The following is a 24,659-nucleotide window of genomic DNA, read 5'->3' as shown; positions in this document are numbered from 1 at the left end:
GCAGATTATGCTTAGTGAAGCTAGCCAATCCCTAAAAAACAAATACCAAATGTCTTCTTTGATATAATGAGAGCAACTAAGAACAGAGCAGGGAGGAAGAGCAGGAAGAAAAGATTAACATTAAACAGATACATGAGGTGGGATGGAAAGGGAGAGAAAAGGGAAATTGCATGGTAATGGAGGGAGACCCTCATTGTTATACAAAATTACATATAAGAGGTTGTGAGGGGGATGGGAAAATAAACAAGGAGAGATATGAATTACAGTGGATGGGGTAGAGAGAGAAGATGGGAGGGGAGGGAGGGGGGATGGTAGAGGATAGGAAAGGTAGCAGAATACAACAGTTACTAATAGGGCATTATGTAAAAACGTGGATGTGTAACCGATGTGATTCTGCAATCTGTATTTGGGGTAAAATTGGGAGTTCATAACCCACTTGAATCTAATGCATGAAATATGATATGTCAAGAGCTTTATAATGTTTTGAACAACCAATAAAAAAAAATGAAGAGGGATAAATCAGCCTGGGTAATAAAGTAAAAGGAATTAGAGCTTTTTCCTGTAATGTTTTTAGAGGGAGGAAGTTTGAGACTTAGAAAAACCAAGAGGAGAGCTAAGTTTCTCTCAGGAGAGCTGGGCCTAGGACAATGGGGGCTGGTCCTCCATGGTGTGGATGATAGTGGAAAAAAGCATGTTTGACATTTGATTTTGAATTTTTGCCTGCTGCCTTTGGTCCCTCAGCCTCTCAGTCGATGTCTGGGACCTTAGCAATAGTCTTGTGTAAGCAGGGTTAGCATTAGGCCCTGATTCTATTTTGCAGCAGCCCTAGGGGCTAGCTGGCCAGGCCCTAGACTATCCCTTAGCCTGGCAGACGATTCAGCCCAAGAGGTAATAGGAGAGTCAGCATCCTCCTCTTCATCAGCCCCCAACCAACTTTAAAAGCGGGGAAAGCAGGCTGGATTATCTGTATTTATAAAGGGGGAACTCTATTTTTCTTAACTTAAAAAAAAAAACCCCAAATTCTAGAGAACTTGGGGACCCAGTTTAGATAAATATATCTTAAAAATCTGGAATATTTAATCAGTGCATGCTGTATTCACTTATTAAAATGTCTCACCAAACCCCATTGATATGTACAATTAATACATGTTAATGATAATAAAAAAAATCATGAGTGAAAAAAAAATAAAAAAAATGCTTATATCAAAGTGAATTTTGATAGTCTGTTATCAAAATTTAGATGTTTGTTGATATGTTACAGACTTGAAATTATCATTAATCCAGTTGGCCACTTCTAGACACATGTCCATGTTATATAAAATAGGGATATCCCTACCAGGACAGTAGAGAGGACACATCAAAAAACAAATATGGGAATGAGTGGGATTTAAACATCTCCTGCAACTGGTGAAAGACACTTTCAATCTATGCAGTCAGATTTTTTTTAAGCATCTTCTCTAATCAGTCTGTATCTCCTTCAGAGGACAGATTCTAAGGAAGTCAATCTAGATGATACTGTGCCAAGGAGGAGTAAGAAAGGCTGGATCCTCCAATGAAAGCAAAGTTCAATGTCTTATTTTCAAGAGTCCAAGAAAAGTTCTAAAGCTACTGGCTAACAGGATGAAGAAAAGAGAAATCACAGAATCCTACACCATCAATGATTTCAGTCTCCTTGGTGAAAACTGTAGTTACTATCCTGAATATTTGATTTCTGGGTGTGTGAGTCAGTTTTTCATATCTGCAACAAAATAGCTGAAAAAAAAACAAGGATAGAAGGAAAGATTATTTTGACTCCTAGTGTCAGAGATTTCAGTGCCTGGTCACCTGGCTCTATTGCTGTGGGTCTGTAGTGAGGGAGAGCATCATGGCACAGAGGGAGGTACAGCGGGGCTGCTCACCTCATGGCAGCCGGGAAACAGGAAAAAGAGAGAGGAAGGGGCTGAGGACCAGAAAGACTCTTCCAGGGCACTCCCCCAAGTACCCATCACCTCCAAGTAGGGTCACCACCCAAAGTTTCCACCACTACCCAATAATCCTTTCAGCAGTGAATCCATTGATGAAATCAGAGCTGTCATGGTCTAATCAGTTCCCAAGAGATCTACCTTTGAATATTGCTTCACTGGACCATAAGCCTTTGGGGGACATTCTGGATCCAAACCATAACACTGGAAAACACTGAAAATATATAATCCATGGTATTTGAGGTAAAGGTGACAAAATTTAAGCAAACAACCTTATTTGACCCAATCTTGCTATATTATAGATAGTAGAAAGTAATTATAGCACATCACTGACTTATCTGTATTTATGAATGTATCTACAGTTCATTTAAAAATCCCTTCAAAATAGTTTTTCTCTGAAAAATTTAAAGCCTACAAATTATTCCTTAGTGCTTTTCTTTTCTTGAAATGTCTGATCTGCACTTTGAGAAAAATTTTTATCCAAGATTTGCAACATCTCTACCAACAATAGAATGATAATATTATGTCTGCATAAGATTTTTTTTAGAGAAGGAAATCATATCCCTTCTCACATACAGAAATAAATTTGAATTACATGTAGCTATGAATTCTAATATCTGTGTAGGCTAGTAAACTTTGGTACAGAAAGAAATAATCACGGAGTCACAGAATCACAGAATCCTACACATCAAAGAATGTAAAAGCTTTCTTTTTTTCCACACTAGCAGTTTTTCTTACTCTTTAAAGTTCTTCAAAGCAACTATGCAAAGAGACTAATGCATTCTCATTCTACCTAAAAGCAGATTGGGGTGACTGAAGAAGTCATGCCATGTTTTGCAATGATGTGTTCAAATAACAGTTCACATTTTTTATTCATTATTTTAGATATTATTACTTCAAATAATAGAGATGAGGAATTGAAATAAAAACGTATTGTTAATTTGATCAAGTATTTTTTAAAAACAGACTTTATTTAGCAAGAATGAAATCCCAAATATCTTAAATTAGTAAATATACATATATATTCTTTCCTTCAATAAAATTTCAGGGTGAAACATTTTATATATATATATATATATATATATATATATATATATATATATATATATACACACACACACACATACATACATACATACATATTTTTACAATGTTGGGGATTGAACTCAGGGTTTCTCATATGCTAAGCAAGTTCTCTTCCATTGAGCTGCATCCCCAACCCTGACTAATATTCTTTAAATTTGCTTTTAAAAGAAAAGTGTTAGCAATCCATTTTAATTCTTTTGTTATTAAGGTGTATGTGACAAAGACAAATTATGTATATTTACTACAGCAAATGTAGTGTTTTGGGATATCTGTTTACATTGTGAAATGATAAAATCAAGCTAAAGAGCATATCCATCACCTCACATAATTTCAAATGTTTCAGAGGGTGTCTATCTAGGTATTGTCTCAGCTAAGAATCTCTAGCAGACACAAGCCAGTTCATGCCCTTTGGATCAAGTCATGTCCTTTGAATTCACATTAAAATATTAACCCTTAATATCTCAAAATGTGACTCTATTTGGAAATGGATTTTTAAAGAATCTTTAATTATGTTAAAATGAGATTATTAGGATGGGTCCTAATCTCTTATGACTGGTATCCAGATCAAGACACAGATGGGTTCAGAGGAAAACCCTGTGAAGTCACACAGAGAAGACAGATGGCCATCTACAAGCCAGGGGGCCAGCCTTACAAGAAAGCAATCCTGTCAAAACCTAAGGCTTGGACTTACAGTTTCCTGAAATGTGAGACAATCAAATTCTGCTGATCTGAGTTACCCACTCATGGTGTCTTGTTGTGGCAACCCTAGGAAATGTATATCTTCCAGCAATGTTCTACTGGAGAGGAGGATGTTATCAAGTTGACCAATGGAGGTCCCCGCACAAAGTTCTGATAAAATACCAGAGATTGAATAAAAAAGGTCTTGACTTAGTACAGAGTCTGAATATATTTATACATACGTATATGTGTGTGTGTGCATGCCACCATGTATGAACATCATCTTGTATTAGGTGCTATGTGCTTTACAAAAATATAAATTATAATCCCTGTTCTCTAAGAATTTACTGTCTAAATACAGAAGGAAAATAACATATATGAAATAAAAATAAATACTACAAGGCAGTGTAGGACTAAGCACTCATCTGAGGACCATAAATTATGAGTGCTGTAGGAATTATAAATGACAAGTTCTGGGTACATTTACACTTGGCTGAAGTAAAAAGAAACACACAGAGGCACAGATTCATCTACTGAGGCGAGAGTACACAAGAATGCCATGGTTTTAAAGATTTTTTAACTTCAGAAAATCATATACAGGAAGAGTTTCATTTTTTGTAAGATTTCCAGAAGTGCATATTCCTACACTATTAACCTATATAAAAGTAAGAAACAATGTTTCCAGCAATAATTGCTCAATTGTATTGAAACTGCTCAAATTTTTATATATATAAAATATATTAATCCAAATAATGTAGCTTCAAAAACAAAGGTGCACAAACTACTGGATTAAAATAATGCAAATTTATCATCTGATAGTTCTGTGAGGGTGTATGGAATTATGTTATGCCATGCTCCCTGAAACCCTATGTTGAATCTTGCCTGCATTCTCGGGCTGTGGCTGGCAGTCTTTAGCACTCCTTGGTTTGCAACTGCAAACCTCCAATCTATGTCTCCAACTTCCTTTGTAGGCTCACATTATCCTCTTTTAAGAAGACAGGGAATATTGGATTAAGACCCAGCCAAGGCCAGTATGATTTCATCTTAATTAACTATATCTGCAATGACTGTTTATATATAAGGTCACATTCTGTGGTACTGGAGTTGATACTCTATACATCATATATATATATATATATATATATATATATATATATATATATAGAGAGAGAGAGAGAGAGAGAGAATACTGAAAATTAGATTTACCCTCTTGGGTATAAAATATAGTATTGTTAATTACATATACTATATATAGTTAATTATAGTATATAACTATAGTATATAGTGTATTTGGTTATATTAACTACATAATTTCTCTCTTTCTCTCCCCCTTCTTCCCTCCCTCCATATATATATGAAATATTGAGTGTGAAATTTATCTCTTAATTTAAGTGTAAAATGTAGTATTGTTAACTACAGGCATGGATATGTACAGTGCATCTCTATACTTACTAATCTTGTGTAACTGAAACCTTATACCCATAGACATCAGCTTCCTGTTCCCCTCTCTTGAGAGCCCTTGTCAACCACCACTGTATCCTCTCTTTCCATGAATTTAACTAAAAAAGTATAATCATGCTGTATTTGTCTTTCTATGTGTGGTTTATTTCACTTAGCATAATGGTCTCCAGGTGTGTATATGTATATACACACACAAAAAAAAACCCCACACAGTATATATATATATATATATATATATATATATATATATATATATATATATATATATATCCTAAGGAAATGAAATCACTATGTAGAACCAATATTTATATTTTCATGTTTATTATAGCATAATTCAAAACAGGCAAGATACAGATGGACTTAAGTGTCCATCAACATATGCATGGATAAAGAAAAATGTATGTATACACAAATATACACTATCTGTCACTTAAAAAAAGAAACCCTTGATATTTGTAATAACTTGGGTGAGCCTGGAGAGCATTATGTTGAGTGAAATAAGAGAGGAACAGAAAGACAAATACTGCATCTTCTCACTTATGTGGAATCCAAAAAAAGTACATCTCATTGTTTTTCTTTGCATTTCTCTCATGATCAATGATTTTGAGCATCTTTTTATTGATCTAATGACCATTAGAAAGAATCTTAACTTTTTGGTGAGTGGCAAGAGTCATCATAGTACACTGGCCAAGTGCAGAATTGGTGGAGTCAAAATGCCTGGCTTTCACCACTAGTTTTTATCCTTCTTTCCTCTGTGAGTTCCTCCTCTCTGCTTCTGTTTTCACATCTGTAAAGGGAGGAGACGTAACAGACCATGCCTCACAAGGTGTTCTGAGGTCTAAAGAGGCTGATCCTGTACTGCTGGGAAGATCTTAGACACACTGTAAGTCTTGGTACACACTAGTTTCCACCATCGCTGTACTACAGTGGGCAGAATATTCTCCCTGAGATTTTGAGATGGGTGTGATTACTCCCCTACTTTACAGAAAAGGAATTCATATTCAGGGAGGGTGACAAACCTCACATTATGAAACCAAGCTGGGTGACTCTGTACCTCATACTGTGATTGATAGGAAGGCTTGACGGTGTAGCAGCTACTGTCCTATTTCAGGGACAGTGACAATGAAATGAAATTAACCCCTATTACCAAAGTTTATATTAGAGGAACATTTTCTTACACTGTAATCTATTTTGAAAGTTAATAAATAGTTAAAGTATTTTTGCTTGTATATTCTGAAGCTGTCCAGTAGGGAATATTTAAAATAAATAAGTAATGTTGTTAATATTAAAAATTCAAAACTATGATTCATAATTTTGTATGAAGTATACTTATGTCCGACTTTTTATCCCTGTGGTTTTTACTTTATATTTCAACATATATTTTGATAAAGAAGCCAGCACAAATATAGTCCTTGAAAAAAAGAGAAAATTATATTTGAATGTTGACTTCAAATAAGTAGCTCTCTAATGGGTTACTTATGCACATAAACCCTGGCTTGGAAGCTTCTAATTTCTAAATTTTACTTTCTGAAAATCCTTTCATGAAATAATTTCAAAATTTACACTAGAGTATCCACCAACACTTGCTGATTTCTCACAGCAGATCTTAGCTATAAAGCTGGGTCTCAGGTGTAGATAGAGACTGCTTCTCCAACCCTTGTATAAAAGTGTCTTCCTGTCCTCTCTGTGAACAAAGAGAGGAGTACATTTACTTTTAAACCTAACAATAGTATATAGAAAAAAAGAAACTCCAGATGAAATGAATATTCCCCGAAGACAATTATACAGTTTTTAAATTGGCTTCAAATACAACTAATGTTTAAAATAAATGACTGCATTATAGAAAGAAATGTTTTTGACAGAACTGGATAGAAATACTAGCTCTGGTAACCCCAAGGAATTTTAATCACTATCTGGGTTTTCCATTTCTCACTGTAAAGGGAAGGAAAGGTTATTTTGAGAAGTGTATTATATATATATGATTAAGATAACTAGCAAATTGCCTGGCACAGAATAGATACTCAACAAAAATTCCTTCTGTGGCAAATTTAGCAAGGACAGGTAAATATCTGTGTTGGATACCTCCAAGGAAAATAGAACAATATGTTTAGCAAAGTCTCCCAGGAATCTGTTTCTTGTCTTTCATTGTTTCCTTCTGCTTCTTTTATTGCAAAATGCTAAAATTTGAGGAAGGAAAAACAGATACCAGTTATCTGAGAATAAAAGTTTTGCCCATGTTCATGATAAACTGGGATAACAAATAGATATTGTTGAAAAGGTGGCCAGGAGACATGCCTTGGACTCTGTTTGTTTAGAAAGTAAAATATTTTGCTACAAATTGCTGATGGGAAATTTATATTCATATTTCAAGAGGCTAACACTAGAGACATCATCCCCTGTCTCAATCCCAGACCTCCTATGGAATATCAAAATAATTTTGGATGCTTACTGAGTGTCAGTCTGTCTATTTACATGAAAGTTCATGGGTATAGGGATCTTCTAACATTTTAAGAAAAGCAGTTTAACTGCCTGAGCAGTAAACATGTGAAACAAACCAAGAATAAAGATGTATACTTGTCCATATCTGTCTTTCATACAAAAGTATAATGTAGACTTGGGAGAAAATTTCTTTATTTTTCTTTCTCTAAAAGCATTTTAAAGGTCTCATTTATTTCAGCCCTCATTGAAAGTATGGCTCAAAATGCATTGGGACTTTATTCAACAAAGGAATAAAGATCAAAACTATAGCTACAATATCAGGTTTTTAAAGATGTCAAATCTCAACAACACAAAACCAGCTCTTCATTGTTACTTATGTTTTTCTTATTTTGTAAGTACTCAAACAGCCTGTGCAATTCTTTCCTACAATGATTTCCTTTTCAATGATTTAAGCAGTCTATTCTCAAAAGCAATGCTCAGAAATCCAATTACCAATCCAACACTATGCTTTTGTAAGCCCTGAGCATTAAACCATAGCATATGCTTCTTCTTGCCCCTTCCTTACACCTCTCACTCAGGCACTCTGCTTTTCCCTATCAAAGGGGGTTTGGGTTTTGTTTCGCTTTGCTTGGTTTTCGTTGGATAAGGAAAAGTGGCCATAAATTACCTTAAAACAAATGAAAAAAAAAAAAAAAACAACACCCAAAAACCTAAACTATAAATCTTTCATGTGAACATAAATCCAAGAGTAGGCATAGAAAGAACAAAAACTGAACAATATGCAATTTTCTTCTCATAATTAATTTAGTTTAGTCTCATAATTAATTTTAGTTTATCATTAGTTTACATTAGGATTTTTGACCTACCTTAAAGGTGGTTCATAAATTATAAATCATAATATATTAATCAGTATGACTAACATTTAATTTATTTCATATTTAATGTCAAGTTGTCTGGATAAATTAGGAACTTTAGTGTAGATATTGTGATCATAGAAAAGCTATTTTCCCTATTTATATATATTTTTGTATGAGTTCCTTCATTTGCATAACATATTGTATGCATCTCAGTGTGTGCCTGTGTGTATCTGAGAATAGGTGTATGAGCAAATAAAAATAAAGGATAGAAATTAATAGAGATATTATCATTAAATTTCTAATTTAGTTTATGGGAACAACAGGCAAGACACTGATGAAGGGTCAAGGGAAGAGAGAAAATCTAATTGGATGGAAGTTGACTAAATCCACTTACATGAATTCTGTATTTAAGATTTTGTTTAATAATGAGTCATGTCTAATCAGTCCTACTCTACAAAAGACAAGAATATAAATTATCTAATCTCTGTATCTGAAATGATCCAATATTTCATAGTTTTATGTTAGGATGCAGCCAAGAGGCATATGGAATTCCTTGGAAGTAACAGACACTTTATTACAAAATAAAGCCCACCCAACCAATAAATTACCATCTCACCTTGATTATCTTTTTAGTTTACCATTAGCTTTGGAAAGAAAAAGATGCTTAGAAAACAAAAATCTATAAGACTATATAATATGTATATACATATCCTTTCTATTTTACATATGATGAATCTGAGACACAGATTTGAAGATAGAGTACTTGATTTAGCAATAATGCATTTTACACTACTCTAAGTGGAGAAGAACATGTTGGATCAAAGTAGTGATCAACACCTATTTACTTACTTTAGGGAGACCATAGTCAAACAAAGAGGGAGTGGTAAGGAAGGGAGAGATGGGTCATTAAAAGGCAAGGTGAAAACTCTTTCATCCTGATTTGATCATTATATATGTATATGTGTATTATCACATTGTGTCCCACAAATATGTATAATTATTATATGTCAATAAAAAGAAAAATGTGTCATATCTAATAACAACAACAGCAAGACTATGAAGAGGAAGTTAGAGTGACAAAGGATTAAGAATGTAATCTGGCTGCGTGACTTGGTGGAAACATCTCAGACAGTAGTGGGAGAGTAGGAGATAGTCAAAGCAAAAGGAAAAAAATAAATGTCCTGAAAGGCACAGAGGAAAGAGAGCATGGGAAGATAATACCTAGAGCTGAGGCACAGAGTACTTAAGGACCAATCATTTCAAACAAAACAATATAAAATAAAACAAAAACTGCAGAAAGGACTTTGACAAATATTTTCTTTGAAAATATGTAAATATATTTGAACATCATTCTGTGGTGGTCAATGTTTTCTCAATATATAACTTTTGGAATAGAAACAATAGAGCAAACCCAACATATTTCATCAAAATGCAGATTAGTGGGACAAGCTCATAATCTAAATCTAAGCCTAGAGGATGAAGTCCAGAGTTCCCCAGATTATTCTACATAAATTCAGAACCACATCAAGCTCAGGAACAACGGGCCCAAGTCATTATTAGTTTTGCTTTATATAAAGAAGAAACTGGAGGTAGTGTTGAGAATGGACTACAGGCTCTGAAGTAAGAAGTTAGACTCATACCTGGGAAGCTATTGGAATAACTAAGGCAAATGATGGTACATTCCATTGTGGTAAAGTTGTATTTAACATCTGGCCTTTTCCTGTGAACACATCTTGTAGTTTCCATATTGTATATTGGGGGTGAAATGGTCTATTTTGGTTTTGTCTTAGAAAATGACCTTTTTAGTGGGCATAGTGGCTCACAACTGTAATTTCAGAGACTTGGGAAACTGAAGCAAGAGGATAACAAGTTTGAGGCAGGCCTCAGCAAACTATTGAGACCTTGCCTCAAAATTTACAAAAATAAAAAAGGACTGAAAAGGACTAAGAATGCAGGTCAGTGGTAAAGCATCCCTGAATTCAATATACTTCTTTATCCATTGCTTTCCTTGTCAATGGAGTTACGTTGTTTTCCTAGCTTGTCTATTGTGAATAGCCCTGTGTTAAACATGGAAGTGCATGTATCTTTATAAGGGGGTGATTTCATTTTGTGGGGGATTTGCCCAGAAAGGATTGCTAGGTCACATCACAGTTGGATTTTAATTTTTTTAGAAACTCCCATACTGTTTTCTGTAATGGCTACACCCAGTCTACATCCCCACCAAAAGTATACAAGAGTTCCCTTTTCTCCATACTCTCTCCAACATTTGTTATCTTTTAGCTTTTTGATAATAGCCATCTTAACAGGTGTGAATTGGTATCTCACAATGGTTTTGATTTCCATTTCCTTGATGATTAATGATATTGAGCACCTTTCTGTGTTGTATACCTTTTCTTCTTTGAATAAATGTCTGTTTAGGTCTTTTGCTAATTTTTTATTCAGATTATTTAATCAGATTATTAGCTAAGAATTCCCCTAAGGTCCATAAAGGCTTGTTCTCAGCTTGACACTCATTGAAGATGGCGAAAACTTTAAGGGGATGATGAAGTGAGTGGTCTTCGGGTCACTGAAGGATCATTCCAAAGGGGACTATTGAGACCTCATTCTCTTTTCCTCTTTCAATTTTTCTTTTGCTTTCTGGCCATGAGATGAGCGATTTTGTTCTACCATGTGCTTTCACCATGATGGGATGCCTTGACACAGGCTCAGTGTGACAGAAGTAGCCAATTATGGACTAAAACCTCCAAAACTTTGATAACAAATAACCCTTTTACCTTTATAAGTTGTTTATTTCAGGTATCTGTTATAGTAACAGAGCGCTGAATAATATACTAGCTAGCATTTATTAAGTACCTAACATATGCCAGGAAGCGGGCTGTATATTTATTTCCAAATGAAGCCTCTGAAGAAGGCTTTATTATTACCTCTAAATTATAGTGAGGAAGCAGACTCAGGACAATGTTAAATAATGTGTCCAACCTTTTGTAATAAGTGAGTAACAAATTCAAACCAAACCATTCTGACTGAAGCCCATATTTTTAATCACAATGCTACAGAAAGCTGCCTACATCAGACACTATAGATCTCATGTGAGTGTTTGGGGACTTCAAGCAGAATATGAAGAGATCTGCAATTATTTCTATGTCAGGAAAACCAAAATATTCAGTACAGGATAAATTTACATTCTCAGATTTCCCTTAAACTGTTCACTCACTGGGAGATTTACTAGAGTGGGGAGACTTTAATATCTTCAAGCAAGTGGTTTTTTGTTTGTTTTGTTTTATTTTGTTTTTGTTTTCAGGAGGAAAAAAAAAGCAAATGAACAAAGAGAATAGAAAAGCAAATTCTTTACCTTTCTGAAAGCTGAGCTCCTGAGACAATAGAATTTTTGAAAACCAAGTTATAATTTTAATATTTTCTCAGTTGATAAGTAAGCAGGGTTCTCTGGAATTGAAAGAAAAAGAAAGAATTGGAACAGAGAGCAGGATAAGCATGAAGTGTGTCTCAGACATATATACCGTTTGTCTTGCCTCTCTCCTCTCCCCTGAGACAAACAGAATATGGAAGCATGGAGAATCCAGCACAAAAGGAACCTACTCCTGCTTCCCAACGGGGGACAGCAATATCACAGTGCAGTGAGAATAATGAAGAGGGATGCTTGTGGCCCCAGCAATGGCGATTATGGTAAACTCAGTCCATTGGAGAAAACATACCATAAAAGAAAAAGACAACTGGGACTGAGGATATCCATTTGCTTTTATGACTGGCACTTTGTCAACCCCTGAAATTTAGTTGTAACCTCTAAGAAAAATAGTGTCTCTATCAAAAAAAAAGGAGCCCAGGCTCTACAAGAGGGTTTTAGAAGATTTCCCCTTCATTGACCAAATACTTAAGCATTCTAAATTTGGATATTCTAATCTTCATATTCCAAGGAAGGGGAAGGTCCTGACTTACCAAAGTAAAGAGGTTCTTAGGTCTTTGGGTATGAAGAATAGAAATAGGAGAATTTCTTTATAATTGTTTAACACAAAGGAGTAAACACTGGTCTCCAACAGCATGATTAAGAATATCTTTTTTTTCTCCTCCTAGCCAGAGTACATAGTCCAGCTGAATCCCAGGTTTTGTCATCTCAAAACATTCTTCAAGTTACCTAGCACTGGGCCAACCATAGTATAGACTTACAAAAACATCTGTATGCTTTTAAAAGTAAAAAGAAAAGGAAGGGAAGAAATAAAATTAAGTAAGAGAGGGAAGAAGTTAAATTGTTGAAGTTGAATTGTTGTTCAGTTATTGTGAAGCTATTTTTCTTATAGATTACAACTCATTGCTCCTACAGCAGGAAATTGTGCAAAAATATGAAGAAGTCTGCACTTTTCTAGAGTAGACACTCATCAGAACTTTCTTTCTAAGTTGGTCTGAGAATTAAGCGGGCTGTATTGGCTTTCATTCTAGATAAGCTTCCCACACAACTTACTCTTCAGAGTGAAAACAGTTAATAATTAAGTCTGGAAGAGTATATACTGGATTTTTTTTTTTTTTTTTGGCACCAGGGATTAAACCCAGGGATACTTTACTACTGAGACACATGCCCTGCACTTTTATTTTTTGTTTTGAGACAATTGCTGGCTTTGACCTTGATCCTCCTGCCTCAGCCTCCTGAGTCATTGGGTTTACAGGTGTGCACCATCATATCTGGCTACTTATAGAAAGAATTACGAGAACAGTCATTCTGAATTTTGATGACCTTCATAAAAATGAACTCTTATAAATTCAATGTTACCTATAAAAAAGTAAAAGTCATTTCAGACTCACACATCAAAGATAGTTTTAAACACATTTAAGAATCTCACTTTCCCTCTATTTCAGATACGTGAAAGCACTAGACATTTTTTATTTACTCTTCTCTCTTGATATAGAAGTTTATGGAGGTGCTGCATATTGAATCCTTCCTAAATGCCATCTTCTCAGAGAAGTCTTACCTCCCCCTGGGCCTTCCTGCACCCCAACTCCTGCCACAGAGAAAGTTAGATCCCTGAGTTATTGCCTTTAGCACAGGTTGAATTCTACATTCACTTGCATGACATTAATGTCTGTCTTGAACAATAGCTCTTAGGTGTAATGAAGATCAGTATGAGTGATAATTTTGCTTATTTTTGTATTCCCAGCTTCCAGGGATTTCATCTGGTACAGAATAAATACTCTATAAATACTGAGTGAACAAAAAGTTAGTTGATAAGTGAAATTAGAGAATAAATGAAGAAATCCCCTTCATTGCCAAAGGGAGTTATTATGAAACAATCTCAAAGTGCTGAGTAAGCAGTAAATTTATATGAAGCAAATAAATCTACACACTATTTGCATATCTCATTTTTAACTTAATCATTGCTTTACCTGGGATTACCAAGATCTGAAATCCAGACATGAATTTGTGAATTGATCATTAAATAATGTTGGTATTTGAGAGCATTGACAGGAGTGTTAGAGGTTTAAAGTTTGTTGAATAAGTGAAAGAAAATGTGTTAATAATCAGTATATTTCCTATAAAATACTATTTGCAAATAAATACCTATATACACATCTGCCCTTGTACACACATAATAAGTAAGATAACTAAATAATATTGCCATGGCAACTCAGTAATTTATTTTTGTATTCTATAAAACAGATAATTTTCTCATTTCTGGAGAGGGTCTGCACATACATCACTTTTAGAGCACAGAACAGTTTAATGAAAATGTTAAGAATGGTATAACTAGTGGTAGAACCAGGGGAAAAAAGTGGTCCCAAGTTTCTGGGTTTTAAAATTTGACCAGAAATAGAATAATTTCAGTTTTTGAAAACAGAGATAATATATTAGTGAAGGAGTATTCAGCGGCCCAATTTTAAGTCTGCTAGTAAAAAAATTATGTGAATTTGTATATCCTTTTTAGGAGACTAAATGCATGAGTTAGATGTTTTCAGTCCTACAGTCCATCATATTCACTTACGGCTTTAAAAATTAAACATGCCAAGGACCCACCCTGAGTCCAGGATTCAGTGCTGCCAAGGTCAAAGGTCTGATCTCAGGCTTAAAGAGCTTCTAAAGATTGCCACACCCACCTGGCATGAGAACCACAGAACATTCACCTATCTTGTTCCATCCTTCCTTGGCTATATAAATGCATTGTAGGCATCTTCTAAAATGATATTTGTTTATTATTTTGAGGGAAAATAAACTATATACATCAGAAAACCATGGAAAAATTAAAAAAAAAAAAAACAGAAACTATTTCTTTTCAGATATCTGGAAACCACATGCAGGTATAAAAAGGCCCTCAGCAAACTTTTTTAAACCATTCAATTTTTAATTATAGAGTAAATGCTGGTGGTTAAATCTTAAATATATCTGCATATCAACTATATTCAAAATCATTTATCTTAAAAGTAATAAAATCACAGTGAAAGGCACAAAAACATAGGAATAATAGATGGTTTAACTGTGTTATGCATCATTCAATTTGAAATAATTTATCTACCTGATTTTTTAACTCCCTCACCTACCATTATAAAAGCACAGACCCAAGTGAAATTTCAGAGCCAGAGTCATGTAAGTTAAAATGAGACTATTTTTAGCATATTTTTACTTTGGATAAAATGGCAGAATGACCATCAGGATGAAATCAAAAGTGAATAAAATCAAAAGTAAAGAAATCAGAAGTGAGCAAAAATGTTCAAATTCCTTTGCTTCAAGGAATGACTATTGATATTGAAATTTCAATTGACAGATGAAGATGGTTATCAATAAAATTTACAAATGTTTAAAATGTTACTAACACAAAATTATAAGTAAGTGATAAATCTTATGGGAGACCAAATCAGAGTTACATTTTAAAGACCACTTTTCTTTTGAACACAATAGAGATTTTAGCTTAAGTACATATTTTTATTAATCCGTATTTACATCCCTCTATTTAGACAAAAAGGTTTGAGGTTACTTTAGAAAAACAAACTATCACACTCTAATGAAATTTTGAAAAAAAAAATAAGAAAATCTGTCCTATATAGCATATAGATAAGATTTGAAATAATAAAATATGCCATCAAGCAAAATCTATGCTACAGACTTAATGATGGAGAAAAAGATTTGGTACATGCCTTAAAATAGGAAACACGAAGCTGATCTTGATTACACTAAGAACTTCCTATAATAACACTCATTCTATATGCAAATCATTTGTAAAATGAAGATTATCTATTTGATTCATATAAAGCCTAATGTATTTCTCCTTCACTTTGAGTGAAGCATAAGGTAGAAGTTATAACAACTTGCATTTTTATGCATGTGCTAATTGAAGATCTACAGTGTTTGACAACTTTGTAAGGCTTCTACGAAGAATATATTCGATGTGGCTCAAGCGGTAGCGCGCTCGCCTGGCATGCGTGCGGCCCGGGTTCGATCCTCAGCACCACATACAAACAAAGATGTTGTGTCCGCCGAGAACTAAAAAATAAATATTTAAAAAAAAAAAAAAAAAAAAAAAAAAAAATCACTAAAAAAAATAAGGCAAAGCAAGATAATTCTCTTTTCATATGCAAAACACATATAGTGAGGAGTGCTAGAAAGTCCAAATAAATTAAATTGTTTCATCTAAGATGATAGACAGAATTTGTCTATCAGTATTTGTGCTGTTAAGGGGAAGAATTGTTTTTATCCATAGAATATAGTGTCCATTTAGAATAACACCTACTTTTTCCAAGTCAAAATGTTTTCTGGAAAATTTTTGGAAAATTAATGAAAATATTGCATAAGATACAAAGACAACCAACAAGATATTAAAACTTTTAATAGTACCTAAATCTTTTTAAATTCCCTGAACGTGATCATAGTGGCCTTAAAATCACCAGTTTAATTTCAGACAATACATTTGAGAATGTATTTCGAAGAACCCCCCCCCCAATTCATTTTATTATGTATGCACATATTTAGTATTTATATAACTAGTAATGCATGTAGTTAGCATTATAATCAAGGAGGAAATAATACAAAACCTTCTTTAGCAAACCCTTTAATACTCCCTTTTGCTTCTTTTCTGTTGTATTCTTTCTTTTTGCTTCCTCTTCTTTCTTTTTCTTTGAGTGAACTTGCTCTCTGTTCTCTAAAGACTCTAAGGCTTTGCTTTCATAACCTCTTGGCACATTCACCAATTACTGAGTGCACCCTGGAATTTTAGGTCAAATGTTTTTACTTTGAACTACATGCTACTATTTGAGCTCAATTCCTCCTACCATTAACCATTAGAGGACTGTAGTTACCTGGGCCCTTAATGACAAAGCTTTTTCTGCATATCTAAATCTACTTTCTCTCTAAGGAGCGAAGAGGATATCCACCTAATTGCTTTTAGCATAAAAGTATTTGAGAGAGATTGCAGATTAGTTTTATTATTAATATAAAGGCTGAAATTAAAGGAAAAGAAATCTATAATTAGGACATTATTAAAGGAGTAAAAATGGGATTTCAGTATCCCAACTACTAATATCATTTTACAATGTGAACACCATTGGGATTCACAATTTACTTGTGGCATAAATAAAACTCACAATAAAATCTCCCTAGACCAAAAATATTCCTGAATCCAGATACATGTGGGGGAAATTTAGGCGAAGAACATAGATTATACATTGGCTTTAGTTATAGTCAGAAAATGTATCATTACCACTATCAGAGATAAATAAAATAAAATTTTAATGAGCCCTACCACATTCTCAGAATCTCACTTGCCTGATTTCCACCTTCGATCAGTTCTCCTCAGACTTCCTGATACTCCTTCATAGTTCTTAACTTTGTACTTTCTTTCTTTCAATTTTTATTTCCTCTTTTTACTTACACATGACAGTAGAGTCTGTTTTGACATATTCATACAAACATGGAATTATCTTATTCTAATTAAGACTCCAGACTTATGGATGTACATGATGTTGAGATTCTCTGTGGTGTTTTCATATATGTACAAAGTAAAGTTATGCCAGATTTATTCCACTATCTTTCCTACTCCTAACTGCCCTCCCTTCTCTTCATTCCTCTTCTTTGTATTTATTGGATTAATGTTTGTTCTTCTCTAGATCATAAATAATATATTTTATTGACATATATTACTAAATGTTGAATATTGTGAAAACTAATTATAACTAACATTTTTGAATGGTTGTTATGTGCCAAGCATTTCTATGCATTTTAAGTTGATGAACACAGTTTCTTCTTTTTACCAATTTGGAAACAGAGACAATTTTAAGTGTCTGGACAACTGTTATACAATTTTTAACTGGTAAAGGTGGGATGAGCTTGGGGAGTCTGTCCCCAGCCCCTTTGCTCTTTACTACTATTTTATTCAGTTATTTCTGGATATTAGAGTTTATATGGCAGCATTCAAGAGCTGAAATGACATTTTATTTTTAAAAGCAAGGAATTTTAACTGCAAGAACCATATTTTAAAAAGTAGTCCATGGTTGAACCTTTGACCACTACCTAATTGGGAAAAGTTGAAATGATAGTCATTATTATGTACTTGGTATTATGCTAAGTGCTTTTCACAGATTATCTCACTTAAGCCTCCTGATGGTAGGATGTTGAGGCAGTGTTTGACAGAGTAACATGGAGATGCTTGGTAGAAAACCACTGAACTGAAGTGCTTGGTCTAAAGAGCAGAACCAGGAGAAAAGAGGAAAGAGTATTCTGCATATTGGTGGGTTATGGATTAGCTGAATAAAGGGAAAGGGAATAGAATCTTTTGTAGCCAGTGCAAGACTACAAAAGGAGTCACAAAAAAAATTTTAAATAAGAAAATAAAGATAATGAAACATTAGATGAGAGCTAATCTGAAGCTCTGTGGACCTCAACAGCATGAATGACTTTTTCCTAATATTTTGTGGTTCAAGCAGGAGAATTAAGGATGAAAAGTAATGAGAGCATCATGGGGAAAGTCAAGACTAACACATTACATGTGTTCATGGTGAAAATGGAACACACACACACACATACACACACACACAACACACACACACACACACCCCTGTATTCTGATTATTTCACTATTCCTCCTATGGTGTTTCATTTAAAGCATATTTTTTAAAAAATGCATTGTTTCCTAAATCTAAACTAGGATCATTTATTGATCTTGAGTGGTTTTGAAAGAAGAAACGTCTCCCAGTTTCAGTAAAAACGTCATCATTTATGAACACAAGATTCATTGTAGAACTTATTTCCTTTCTCACTTTATATGTAGATCATAAGCTGAGAAGTCATGCAGAAAATAAACTCCTACTTCATTCTTAATAGGACGCACTGAAATTCCAACTTAAATATGTGGGTAATATTGTCTTCAAGAACTGGGAAAATGACAATGGTAAAATAATGCAGTTTTATCAAACAGGAAATGGCTGTTATTAAAGCTATTTTTAAATTCATCTATAAAGTTCCCCAAAATAGATGGTCCTTGTTTCACAAGGTAGAGAGTGGAGCACCATAATTTGAACCTTTGAACCTGGGCAATCTAGTTCTATCATGCAGATTTTTTTTTTTTTTTTGTACTGAGGATTGCACCTAGGGGGATTTAACCATTGAGCCACATCCCCCAGGGACTTTTTTATTTTTATTTTGAGGCAGGGTCTTGCTAAGTTGTTTAAGGCCTCAATAAATTGCTGAGGCTGACCTTGGACTTAAGATCCTCTTGCCTCAGCCTCCTGAGTCACTGGGATTATAGGTGTTCACCACCAAGCCTAGCCATAAGCAATGCAGCTTCATAAAATCACTTAACATTGCTTCTCTGTTTACATGATTGTGAACAAGAGAAAAAACTTAAAAGTATGCAAATTTGGGAATTAAACAATTAAAAACCCATGCCTGGCATACAGTAGTCACTCAAAGAATAATAATGTCAAGTGAAATAGTGTTTACCTCTGAGAATACCAAAGGAGATATATTTTGGATCCTTAAGTTTATCATTCACCATATTAATGGCAAGTTTTGAAATTTTGTGGTTTGACCACTTGGTCAAACCATTATCAACAAAATAATAACATGCCATTTGTTTCCCAACCTCATAGATTTATTAGAATGTAAAAGGGATGGACTAGACTGTAAGATGAAGTATCTAAAACACAAACTTCATAGAACATATATTTATTTTTTCAAAGGTTTAGAAAAAAAATGAGTTTGTGTTTTAAAAGAATGACAAAAGGTATTTGTTGTTAATATGTTAGGATTTAACTTTGGCTTTTGAAGCCTTAGATCAAGTTCTTGTTGTTGTAGAAGCTAACAATCTTAGGTGCAATACACAGGTGGTGAGTGATGGGGAAAGCATCATATTAGTGCTTTCTCCTTCAAAAATTCCATCAATTTGAATGAGAATCATTAAGATGTAGAGCATATTTGGTCATTATTTTCACTGTGCTTCAGATTTCTTACTCTATGAAATACAATTATATTTTATGAAATCTATGAGAGCTCCCCTCCTCTAAAATTCTATGATTCCAAACTAAAAAGCAAGGTGTCAGTGACTATATTTGACAGTTTTGCCTGGGATGATCTCTTTTTTCATTGTCCTGGAGTAATTTATTAAGAATCCCTTTTCTTTTCTATACTGTCTAGAGAAAAAAATTATACACATTTTTAACAATTAGAGATATATAAGTGTTACTTTTCATTTACCTATCCTATAATATCCAATACAATATTCAAATAATTTAAAAATAATAAAATAAAATAAATAATGTATACATGAATAATTGGAAACTCAATGAAAATACAATACTGCTCTGATACAAATTTAGTATATTTTATTTTTTTAACTCCTATAACATTGTTTATTTATTTTTTTTAATTTTTTATTGTTGGTTGTTCAAAACATTACAAATTTCTTGATATATCATATTTCACACTTTGATTCAAGTGGGTTATGAACTCCCATTTTTACCCCATATACAGATTGCAGAATTACATCAGTTACACATCCATTGATTTACATATTGCCATACTAGTGTCTGTTGTGTTCTGCTGCCTTTCCTATCCTCTACTATCCCCCCTCCCCTCCCCTCCCCTCCCCTCTTCTCTCTCTACCCCCTCTACTGTCATTCATTTCTCCCCCTTGTATTTAAATTTAGTATATTTTAGAATGTTAAAATACTTGAGATTAAAGCAGTATTTTACAAAATTATGCATGAATGAGAAGTGGACATGGCATCTAATCCCAGTCATGTACTCCTTAGAGAACCCATACCTATATGTTTTTCCCTATCATACAATTGGGAGATGATTATCCCCCATTTTTTCCATTTAAAGATTATTAAAGTTAATTATACTGCTTTGCTAATCATTCAAAGATGAGAGTACTCTAAATATTAATTAAAAGGTTGATACATAGCCAATACCTTTTTCCTCTTACACAGTAACCCTATATATAAAATTGTGAGATTTAGCAAATTGAATACATGGCACTCTGTTAAATTTATATTTCAGGGGAATATGGAATAAATTTTTAGTGCAAATATATCTCAAATAGAGGTGTCCTGTATGTTATCTGGCAATCCTACCTGATTTTCTTATTCTTAGGTTTCTTGACTAATGACTAAAAGTGCTTTGAAAAGCTCCATAGTTGTTAGAGAGTGTTCATATCTTCTTTGCATATGGGACTTTTGCTCTTATATAATGTATAAGGGCATTATAGTTATAATCATATCACATATTGTATAATTATATTCTATCAGGCTCTCTCTCTCTCTCTCTCTCTCTCTCTCTCTCTATATATATATATATATATATATATATATATATATGATTTATAATTTATATATACCTAACCTATACATAAATATATATCCTCAGAACCTGCATCTATAGAGTGATGATATTGGTGTATAACTTATAAAACTGTTGTGATATACCAAGTGCACAGTCAAATATCTGATCAACATAAACTACAATTCTATTACTAGTCTCAAGAAGATGCTACACATTATATTGCTAATGCAAGTTTTGACAAACTAAAAACCACTCATCTAAGTCCATGTTTTTTTTTTTTCTTTTTTGGGCACTTATCTGGATTGCAATTTTCTGCTTCTCTTGCAACATGTCTTAATTCCAGACATGAAATGCCAGAGGAAGTATTATGCATTTCCAGTCAGTCCCCCAGAATACTTTCAAGAGTCCTCCTATGAGCTTTTTCTTTTCTTTTCTTTTCTTTTTTTTTTTTTGGTTTTGGCTCATTTACACTAGATGTTTCCACCCCCACCAGTTCAACTTTGAGAGCCCTAGATTGTCAAATCAGATGCACAAAAAAACAGGTCTTGTCCAATGTCAAGCTTTACTAAAAATTTCCAGCTACCAAAAATAGTTAGGCCAAACATAGTAGAGTCTAAGACCACATTAGGACTCATTCTCATTCATATTTAATCTGAGCTTTCTAAGAAATGTATCCAGTCTCCAGTTAAACAAAAGAGAGACTTTTGGTCAGGAAACATCTCCATTTTCTACAACAATTGTTATGTAGCTTATATAATATCTTTCAGAGAGATACACAACATTGACTCATAGCATTGTATGTAGCCAGACCAGGAACATTCTGTAGATAAAAAACTCTCCTAATGGTATAAAGGTGGTGTTCTGCAGGTCTGTCATGAATCCTCCTGCATACAAGGAGGCTTGACTTGTGCAGTTTCCCTTCTTTCTGGGCTTTTCTCAAGTAAGGGGGAGAATACATTATAAACCTGCCATTTGCCTTTTTCTTTCAAGACAGCAGGTATAATGTGGCAGTGTCTTAACCATCTGGGCTCCTGATGGAGGGGAGCTGCCATGGACACTATCATTCATCCTATGCTGCTACAGGAACAGGAAGGACACCTTTGTTTTGTTTTGCCATTACATAGTTTTGAGGTCTGTTAGTATCTAGCCTATCATAAATAAAATTGTTTCATTAAAGGTACGATTTATGTGATAACTACATTTAAAACCCTTTTTTTAAAAAATAAGGTAATATTTCATAGTGTTCTCATTCTGAGACTATTAGATGAATGAGAGTAAAATGCTTGGAGAGGTGCTATACAGGTTAGGGTTTATAGAGGCAATCCCGGATGTCTATGCTAGTCCTCCCATGTGCCTTGGACAATTTTTACCATTACTGAAGCTCAGTTTCTTCATCTATATAATGATAATTGTAGTACTCCTTAATTAATAGAGTTGCTGAGAATTAAGATGAAATGATGTTGAGCCTGATTCACAGTAAGCAATTGATAGTCATGGCTAATATTATTCTTGCTATTCTGATGAAAGATGTGTCAACATATTCTCTTAATAGCACTAGTTTCACAAACTGAAACAATTTCCCCAATAAAACATATTTATTATTTCATTTTCTAGTAAAAGTCAAGTTAATATTCAGAGATTTTGCTTTCTTTCAGCTATTTTGTCTAATTACAGAACATTAGTAAACATTATATAGAGACAAGGGGAGGTTTAGTCATCTAGACAAACGTAAAAGTGCATGGAATATTGAACCTATTTGGTATTAACCAAAGATATTTTCATTGTTACCAAAATATATTCCTCTTAACACTGTTTGACAATATTGATAATTGTTGGTGACTGCTGAATCTGGCTGATAAGTACATGGGTGCTGCTTTAAATCATCATCTACACTTCTGCATATTTGCAATTTACTATAAAAAAGACTTATGAAAATAAGACTCCATTCATTGCTTTGTGTTTTCTTTTGAAACTCCAAAAATATTATCCATAATGAGGTCAGAGGGTCAATTGTTCAGGGGTGTGGTCTTTCCACCACCACCTATGTGCAACAATAGGAAGACCACTAAGGGGAGAAACAGAAAAACTGAAAATATAAAGTAAGATGTACATACTCTCCATACAGACTAGTTCTAGAAACCATCTGATAAGCACTCAGTACTTATCATTTGCCAGTCACCTTTGGGTGGCATTTGTGTGAATCCTGGCTACACATCCAAAGTAAATCATACTATACTGTCATTATACTTCCTATCCCATACACAGGAAATGGAAATATGGAGGTTTTATACAGCTCATTCAAGGCCACCTAGCTAATATTCTCATCGAAGAATTAAAGCTTACCTTTTTTCCTTGGCTATTTTGAAGTATTTAGTATATTACGGTTAACTGTATGGACAATATCATACAGCATACCTTTAGAAAAAGAGCTTATATTGTTTATTAGGACAATAGATTAATACTGTTATCAGTCTCTGCAGTGGTTTCATTTAAGAGTATGTTGAAAATGTCTAAAAGACTATTAGAACACAGTAACAACAGATGTCGATTAAAGATAACAATTTACAAAGAGTGAAAGGGAACTCTTGTGTATTATTGGTGGGATTTTAAATTGGTTCCATCACTGTGAAAAACAGTTATGACAGTCCTTAGTACATGATAAATAGAAATGTCAAATGATCTGGCAATCTGAATTCTGATTACATATTCAAAAGAATAGCAAATAAGAATTCAAATAGATATTCATATACCCATGTTTATAGTAGCTTTATTCACAACAGCCAAGAAATGGAAGCAACCCAAATGTTTATCAATGAATGAATGAAGAAACAAAATGTGGCACATATACACAATGAAATGTTGTTCAGTCATAAAATAGAAGAAAATTTTGTAATGTGTTACAATATGAACAGACCACAAGGACATTATGTCAAATGAAATAAGCCAATCTCAAAATAAGAAATACAGTAGGATTCCACTTACATGTATATTTAAAGTAGTCATAGAAACATAGGTGAAATCATGATTACCAAAAGCAGGTAAGAAGGATAGGTATTTAATAAATATAGAGTTTCAATTTTTCAAGATGAAAATCCAGAGATTGATTGTTCCATATCATAAACACACTGAACACTTCTAAACAATACGTTTAAAAACATTTAAGATGATAACTTTCATATTACATGTTTTGATCACAATTAAAGATTTTTAAAATTGTAAAAGGATCTACATGAACATTTCTCATAGGAATGTATACAAATGGGCACATGAAACGATGTTCAATATCATTAGCTAACAGGGAGGAGACTCAAATCAAAGCCATAATTAGCTACGACTCATTTTAATATATGGCTATATTTGAACAGGCAGATAATAACGAGTTTTGTTGAAAACATCAAGAAACTG

The 24,659-nt window shown here is 33.7% G+C and overlaps 1 protein-coding gene across 6 annotated transcripts in view; it reads right to left on the bottom strand.

Annotated features, from left to right (window-relative positions):
• Window positions 1-11,936, bottom strand: part of Ralyl (RALY RNA binding protein like) — a 441,521-nt gene extending 429,585 nt beyond the window's left edge. Inside the window, exon 1 of one of the 6 annotated variants that reach the window (XM_058583703.1) lies at window positions 11,835-11,936. The gene's annotated coding sequence lies outside the window, so the exon portion shown is untranslated. The remainder of the gene's footprint in view (window positions 1-11,834) is intronic. The other 5 variants (XM_046458643.2, XM_058583702.1, XM_058583705.1 and 2 more) reach the window with 5 other exon arrangements.
• Window positions 11,937-24,659: the final 12,723 nt, after the last annotated feature.

Source organism: Marmota monax, unplaced genomic scaffold, assembly GCF_021218885.2.
Source record: "Marmota monax isolate L192 unplaced genomic scaffold, Marmota_monax_Labrador192_F-V1.1 WCK01_AAM20220418_F8-fsc00147, whole genome shotgun sequence".
NCBI lineage: Eukaryota > Metazoa > Chordata > Mammalia > Rodentia > Sciuridae > Marmota > Marmota monax.
The sequence above is the reverse complement of the archived record's forward strand: the minus strand, read 5'-3'. Positions and strand labels throughout refer to the sequence as shown.